The following is a 7,637-nucleotide window of genomic DNA, read 5'->3' as shown; positions in this document are numbered from 1 at the left end:
ATTTTAAAAATCTACGCTTTTAATTTTTGCCATTTTTTTTTTTAGTTTACTTGAGAAATTGATTTTCAATCCCTACTTATTTTTATATGAAAATCAAATATTATGGCCTTTATGGAACCATTATCAGATGATATTCTCGCTATTTTTTTTTTCCTGATCGAGAGATGATGTTTTCAATGAAATTATTGTCTTTTGAGAAATAAAACCGTACCTAGCAGAAAACTCTCTTCTATGGAAACATTTTTGGTGGTAGATAATGCGAGACTAATTCACAAATATTGGAGCTGAAAAAATCTAATATGAGGCAACTTACCAATCCTTTGAATTATAAGAAACATTTCCTTGCGCACAAGCAGGAATTTGATCTGAAAAAATATTGCAATGCTTTCGCAATTTCAATTGCAATTAGAGTTTAAAATAAAAATGTCAAGGAGATGACTTGAAGGAACTCCAGTTTTATTGCATTTTACATGGAAAATAATCTCTTAATTTCTTGAGATGGAAAATTGACATCAGTCTATCTTCAGTAATTTTATTCAGAAAAAGAACCGGAAAAAAAAAAAAAAAAAAAAACAATCTTTTTCATAAGGTTAGAGCATGCTGGCACAACGGGACTGGATAAGTGGGGCGCGGCGCCAACTGCATTGTTGACAGGCATGCATTGACCGGTGATTGTTGCTTTAGGAGATCGACCTGACCTGACATGCATTTCAATCATGTCTTAAACTACCAAATACAGCTCTTCGCATCAAAATCAAAAATCAAAACAACAAATCAGTTTTATGAGCTGCTTCAAATCCTTTAAAGCAATTACATGTCTCCTACACAGAAAAACCAAAAGGTTGCCTGGATCCAAAGTAAACCTACTTGATCCTCGTCACAAAAATTAAGTGGTTTGGTCCATCTCCATCACAGTCGCTGTCAAAAAGTTGTTGAAGACCACGGCTGCATCCACAATCTCGATTTGGGGTGGCAGTTGCAGTCCTCCGACAGCCTCGGTTTCCCTGCAAAAGGTAGGTAATGTCATTCGTTGATAGTTTTGTAACCCACCATGGAATTGTGGAAATCAAAGTGGCAAATGGATTGGTTAAAAACAGAAAACATAAACCAAAGTATTCATTTAAAACCAACAGAACGGAAATTCTGCTGTTGATCTCGAGCAAGCCAACTATGTGATCACCACGTCACCATAATCACCTCATGTATCTGTGAACCTTATCCAAGAAAAAAAAAAAGGAAAGAAGAACGATAGGATGTGAGCAATGGTTTCAATGCCAATACAATGCAAAGAAAACAAAAATAAAGGGATGAGAATGGTGGACAGATCAATGGACCGGACACAAAGCAGAATTTAATCATGGCTGTGATCGAGAAACTGAATAAAGCATTTTGTGTTTGATTGTACAATCTGTCAACATGAATCTCAGAAAGAAAAGGAATGGATGCCCCGGTGCAACAGCAGCCACAGATCTTGTTTGCTATCTTTTCTGTTGGAAAAAAAAAAAGAGCTCAGAATTGCATGAAGGCATGGTCTGCTATTTCTGTCCAGAATAGTCCATGCCATAATCAGCAAGTCTGCGATCTCAGTCAAGTAAACTCTTGGCTCTTGAAAATCCTAAATTCAACAAAAACAAAAACATAGAATTCTCACTCAAAAGCCCAAAATTCACTCTGATCCCTCCACACCTGCCAGGGGAAAAAAGAACACAGGGAACTTAATTATGAAGGCAATCACGATGACAGCTTAACCAAATAAAAAGGATTGAAACTTTGAAACTTAATGACAGAACTATCGATGTTGTTAGAAAATAAACGTGTTAGAGGTCAAAGTTTTGCTCGCTGCTATCAATTATGATGCCATGTTGGAATCGATTTCCATGGCAAACTTTAGCAGATAAAATAATAATTTAGGGAGATTAAGCATACACAGCAAACCATATATAGATCTTGATAGAACTCACAGCTCCATGTTCACCTCCTTTTCCCACTGGAAATAAAACTGATCGAGCTAAGAATCCAGAACAGCACAGCTAAAGGAGCATGGCATAAAAGCATTACCAAACCCCGGGGAAGAGAAAAAAACACGACACCATGATGAACAGCCTAACCTGTGGAGATATGATATCTTGAAAGAAGTATCAAGGCCATTCTCGCTAGAAGAATTTCTGCCATTGCATGTCATTGGTTTGTTTACTTTGAAAAAATCAAAAAGAAAGAAGGGGAGGAGCACCTCTAAAACCATCATCCATAAGCATGGCTTCCAATGCTTCCATAGCCTGCCAATTCATTTCATTCAACCAATCAGTTATTAAAATATAGATATTAGCATGCCCCATCACTGCAACACTCCTCCACTGGGGAGGAGCTCCCAACCAACCAATATAGGTAATAATAAACAATTAATTTAAAGATCCATTCAAGAAAATCAAAGAAAATTACCAGTCAAGCTCGATAATTTTAATCTCCTTCTGTCTCTCCCTTCCTCCAGGTCGAGGTTGCTATTTTTTCTTTGTAATAGAAGAATAATGCCTCTGTACTCAACAGAGCCAAAACCCACGGACCACCACCGCAACCCATCTCCCCTGGCAATTCTCATCTCCCTCTAAAAAAAAAAACCCAACTGCCCAGCGCAATTCTGCCATGGCACGCCCAACACCAACATAGCCATTGAACCAGCTACCACCATAACCACCAAACCACGGCATAGCCGTTAACAATGAAACGATCCAGCTGCCAGGATCGGGAAAAAAAAATAAAAGAACACGAAAAGCGACAACTCCGACAGACTCAATGGATCACAGAAGCCAACGCAACTGTCCAGGTCCACGCCACTAGTAACTCCACCAACGGCGAAAGTCGCGCAAAGACAAAAGGGAAAGCAACGGAAGGCAAAAAGACTGGACATCCCTCGTTGGATGGCGACGAGAAAAACCGCCCTCATCAACGCGCAGAGGAGATGCAGTTGGCACCGATCCGGCGCTCAACGCACCGAAACACCATCGGTTTGACATGGAGTGGGATCTGCTATCAATTTAACAAAGAGTTTGGCTGTGAGTGTTGCGGTGAGTGTTTGTTTCATGGACGACCAAGAGACTATAAAAAGAAAGCTCCTAAAGCAAGCCCCAGCAAACAAGAAAATTCACGTGGCTCCCACAAAAAAAAAGAAGGTGGCAGCAACACAGTAAATTGGTAATAGTAAAACCCCACTCCAAGTAAAGTTAAAAAAATATAAAAAATAAAGAAAAAGCCCACAATTCATTATCTGCTATGACAATTTTAAAATACAGTGGCAGCAACACAATTCAATATTAAGTTTAATTACAACACGAAATTCACACAATCATTTATTTATATATAAAGTACAAATTAAAACGGTTCGATATAACTAAAAAGGAGCAGTCGAGGCATCCGGGTACTTCATGGATTCCTGCAATTAATACAAAAACAATATGGAAAGATTAGGAAAATCTCATTTGTATGAATCTTAATTAGCTTCAACTTCTTATTGCATGCTACCTCCTTATTTCCCAGCATGGACGCTCCTTTCTGCATTTCAACGTCCACCTCCACCATGGACGCTCCTTTCTGCATTTCAACGTCCACCTCCACCATGGACGCTCCTTTCTGGCATTTCAACATCCACCTCAATTCTCACGGAGCACTTTCGGCGCTTGAAGAATACATAAACTACGATAGCAAGGAGCATGACGAGGACACCAGCAAGCCCTCCCTTAGCAGCTGAGGAGTAGGCTGATGTGGCCGAGTCTTGTGCAGGGGGGTGTGGGATGTAACCATCCATGGCTTAAAATTAACTACAAAAAGGAATGGTTAATTAGAAGAAAATAAAAGCAGTAATTTCTCAAGTGAGATTAGAAAGAGATCGCATTGATAATATTACCAAATTTGAGGAGACGAGTTAGCAGAGCAAGAATGGATGCTTAATGTTGTGACTAACAAGGAAATGTAAGTATGTATAACAAGGAGTTAGCATTTGTGGGCTTTAAATAGAAGGAAAGGCCTCTCTGGGTGTGCACCATATATCCCTCTCCTTTGCCCTGTGCTCGACCTTTACGGGAGGGAAGAAAACAAATCACTTTGAGGAGACGAGCCTTTGGAATTGGACTTGGAATAGCCCCTTTTTTGATCTCTCTGTCCCACCCGCTTCCACCCCCCACACACCTTCCATGGTTGCCCTATTCTCTACTTGCTCCACAGTCCTTTATTTTCCAGGTTTTTACAGAACAACTATCTCACCGGCCGTTCTATAAATAATCTTATTGGGAAACCTGGACTGAATCTTAGGCGAGCTTGAATGCTCAAACGGTTTTTTTATTATTATTATTAATGCTACTAGTTATTTACTGGTAAAATTATTTTTTTAATATATGATAAACTTGAATTGAGTGATAAAATTAAAAATTAATAGAACTTTTATAAAAGATCTAAAAAAACAAAATAAAAAATAAAAAAAAATCAAAATCAAAATGTAATTAATTGAAGGACTAAATTAAAAAAAATGAATTTTTTATAAAAGAGTCAATGACAAAACTAAAATTTTTTTTAAAAAAAGAAATAATTTTTTTATTGAAATGTTAAATTTTTTAAAAACTTAACTCAAAGCTAAGTTAAGATTCACTAGCCAACAATTTGTGTGAAGCTAAGCTAAGATTTTTTTTTATAGGATTACCCTGTATTTTTCATCCTTTTTTATTTTGATATTTAAGCCAAAGAAGTCTTTTCACATATATAAAAAATATTTACTTATATTTTTTAAATTCATCGCGATGTCGAGTGTGATATTTATTGGATTTTTTTATTAATTAATTAATTAATTCTTTACTTTATTTATTTTTTTTATGAAAATAGCTCTTTGCATCCTCTTTTGAAAGTAAATCACACCCAAATAACAATGGGAGCAAAAACGCATGTCCTTCGCATTGTTCAAAATGATTTGTATTTGGTAATTATGCAATGTGTTTTTCTAAAATATTTTTTTAATTAAAATGATATTTTTATATATTTTTTATTTTTATCATCAATACATTAAGATTATTAAAAATTTCAGTGTAATTTTTTTAAATAAAAAATAATTTAAATTATATATATATATATAAAATGCACCGAAAAAAAAGTTTTTAAAAAAAAACTAAGAAAAACTAAAATTTCCATTTCGAATGTTTGATGAAACTCCGTATTTCATCAATAATATAAATAACAATTCACACCGTTTTGTCTCTTTCATTGAATATTTTATTTTATATGGATTATGCCTCTCCTCACTCGACGTTTAGAGATGACTTCATTCTTCTTCTATTTAATATAAAACACTAATTACTCTACAAAACAATCATTTAAAAAACAGTATAATCTAGATAAAAACATGTCAAAAAACTTTAAAATGTATGGAAGTATCTGGTTAATTTTTCTTAAGATCCTGAGGGTAAAATTAATATAAATAATTTAGTATTTTTGAGGTTTGCTTTTTATTTAAAAGTGCTAATTGGATAATCAGTAGTCTGTGCATATCTACTAATTGGCAAATTTTCCACGGAGGCTTAGGACTAAGAATTGATGCATACAATCACATGGATTTATTTCAACCTATGATCCATTACTAGAATGTTAATGAACGGAGCATTTGAAGCGGACACCTAGACTCAATTAAAATAAAATTAATATAGGAATTAAAGTGTTTTTATGAAAAAATATGAGGATAAATTTTCTATAATTAAGAACTTATTTGTATAAAAAATATCAAGTAAATATAAAGGTCCAAATAACTTTCGAAGGGACTAGAATGAATGGCCAAGCATTTTTTTAGCGGGCGATAAATAAAATAAGCAGCAAAAACACCCAAAGGAAAATATGAAAATGCCCCAAGAAAACATAAATACATTTTGAGATTAATATAATAATTTAATATATAAAACTACTTGCATTCTACTTGGACAATAATATTTCTTAATTAACCGAGATGAAAAATTGAATATAGTTTAACAGCAGTAATTTTATTTAAAAAATTAATCCAAAATTTATTTTCACTAATATTAATCTTAAAACATAATTTCCTCCCTCTCCTAAATAATCTTCTACCTGATCATCCCAAAAACAAAATCCACATCTTAAAGCATAATTTTATTTTCCCCCTATATTTATTTTCCTCTTTGTTTAATTTCTAAATTATCGTTTAACTAAATTATGGCCGCGCTGCAGCGCTCCCGACAAAAAAAATATCCACATTTACGACACCTGCACAGATCCCCCCTTCAGGCAATCTTAAAATTAAAATTAAAAATTAAAACAAGCTTCTTAGCTTACTATAAACTTCTTATGCAACACAGATCGCCTAAGAAAATTAATATACATTATTAAACTATACAAATATGGTCTATTTTCTGTAATTGATTTAGAGTTATCTGATAAATATTATTAAAAAAAACAAATTAATACTATAAAAAAACTCTATTAAACTAAATAATTTCATGACCGAGAGGAGGCACGCTGGTCTAGTCCACAGGAAAAATCATGGTATAAGTTCTTATTCCTTAAAAACCATACAGGATAGGTAATTCTTTGATATCTAAATTAACAAGGTATTTCAGAAAAATATATATAAAAGAAGAAGAATCAAAATATAGGAGAGTGTTATTTTAAATTATTCTGTGTAAATAGTTATTCAATTTTTCTTATATATCCTCGAATATTTAACCACATGAAATTGCATATGGAGTTACGGACACAGGATGCATCCTATTCATAGAATTAATATTTTAGTTTTGTTTGGAATTATGGTAGTAGTAGTGGTTTAAAATATTTTTTTACTTAAAAATATATTAAAATAAAAATTATTTTTAACATCAACATATTAAAACAATCTAAAAATATAAAAAATTTTATTTTAAATAAAAAAATTTAAAATTTTAAAAAATATATTTTGCATTATACTTTCAAACACTCTTTTATTTAAGATAACTTGAAGCGATCATAAACATGTCAGAGTGTTTGAATGGGAGGTAGCTTGTGTTTTTTTAAGTAAAAAACATGTTTTTATAGCTTTTAGAGATGTGGTTTGTGCTTAAAAGGTATTGTACCTTTAACAAAAAGCCATCACACCTCCAAGCCAAACACAAACCTTGTTTGACAATGCCACGTTTGATAAAAACTTAGTGTTGCTCACACAAAATGGATCAATGGGCTTATCGGTTTGAATTGGTTGCCTTTCATTTTCCTCTTGTATTGGGCTTGGCTAGGTTTTTTCTCTTGTTTCTCTTTTTTTTTCCTCTCTTTTCTCTCTCTCTCTCTCTCTCTCTCTTTCCTTTTTTTTTTTCCCCTCCTTCCTCATCCCAGATAGGCTTCCTTTGACCTTTGAGAAATTAAACCACACTTAACATAAAACTCTCTTATATGCCCTAGTATTTCAATTCTGTTTTTCTTTTAAGAGCTTTGAAAATAATATTGGAGTTTTTATTGTCGTTTTCTGTGCATTAATTAGTAAATTTCTTCACCAAAGATGCTGGAAAGATGGCACAAGATCTCAAGAATTGCATTTGTCATGGCGCCGAATCATTTGGAAAGTTCGCAGCTGTAGTTACATTCATAAAAAATTATTTGTTCAAACAGTGTTTTTATTGTCATTT

The 7,637-nt window shown here is 33.5% G+C and overlaps 1 long non-coding RNA gene across 3 annotated transcripts; it reads right to left on the bottom strand.

Moving 5' to 3' along the window:
* Positions 1-435: 435 nt before the first annotated feature.
* LOC118033168 (uncharacterized) lies at positions 436-3,079 on the bottom strand. 3 transcript variants are annotated; one of them, XR_012167492.1, is made up of 4 exons: positions 2,440-3,079; positions 2,109-2,276; positions 868-1,987; positions 436-698 (listed from the first exon to the last, which is right to left on the bottom strand). It is a non-coding gene; the product is annotated as an uncharacterized lncRNA (long non-coding RNA). The 3 variants fall into 3 exon arrangements; XR_012167491.1 differs by having other exon boundaries at positions 868-1,686; positions 1,962-2,276; positions 2,440-3,078; XR_004684791.2 differs by having other exon boundaries at positions 868-2,276.
* Between the last annotated feature and the right edge of the window lie 4,558 nt (positions 3,080-7,637).

The sequence above is a fragment of the Populus alba genome, chromosome 12 (genome assembly GCF_005239225.2).
Source record: "Populus alba chromosome 12, ASM523922v2, whole genome shotgun sequence".
NCBI lineage: Eukaryota > Viridiplantae > Streptophyta > Magnoliopsida > Malpighiales > Salicaceae > Populus > Populus alba.
Note: the sequence above shows the minus strand (reverse complement) of the source record. Positions and strands in the feature narration are given on the sequence as shown.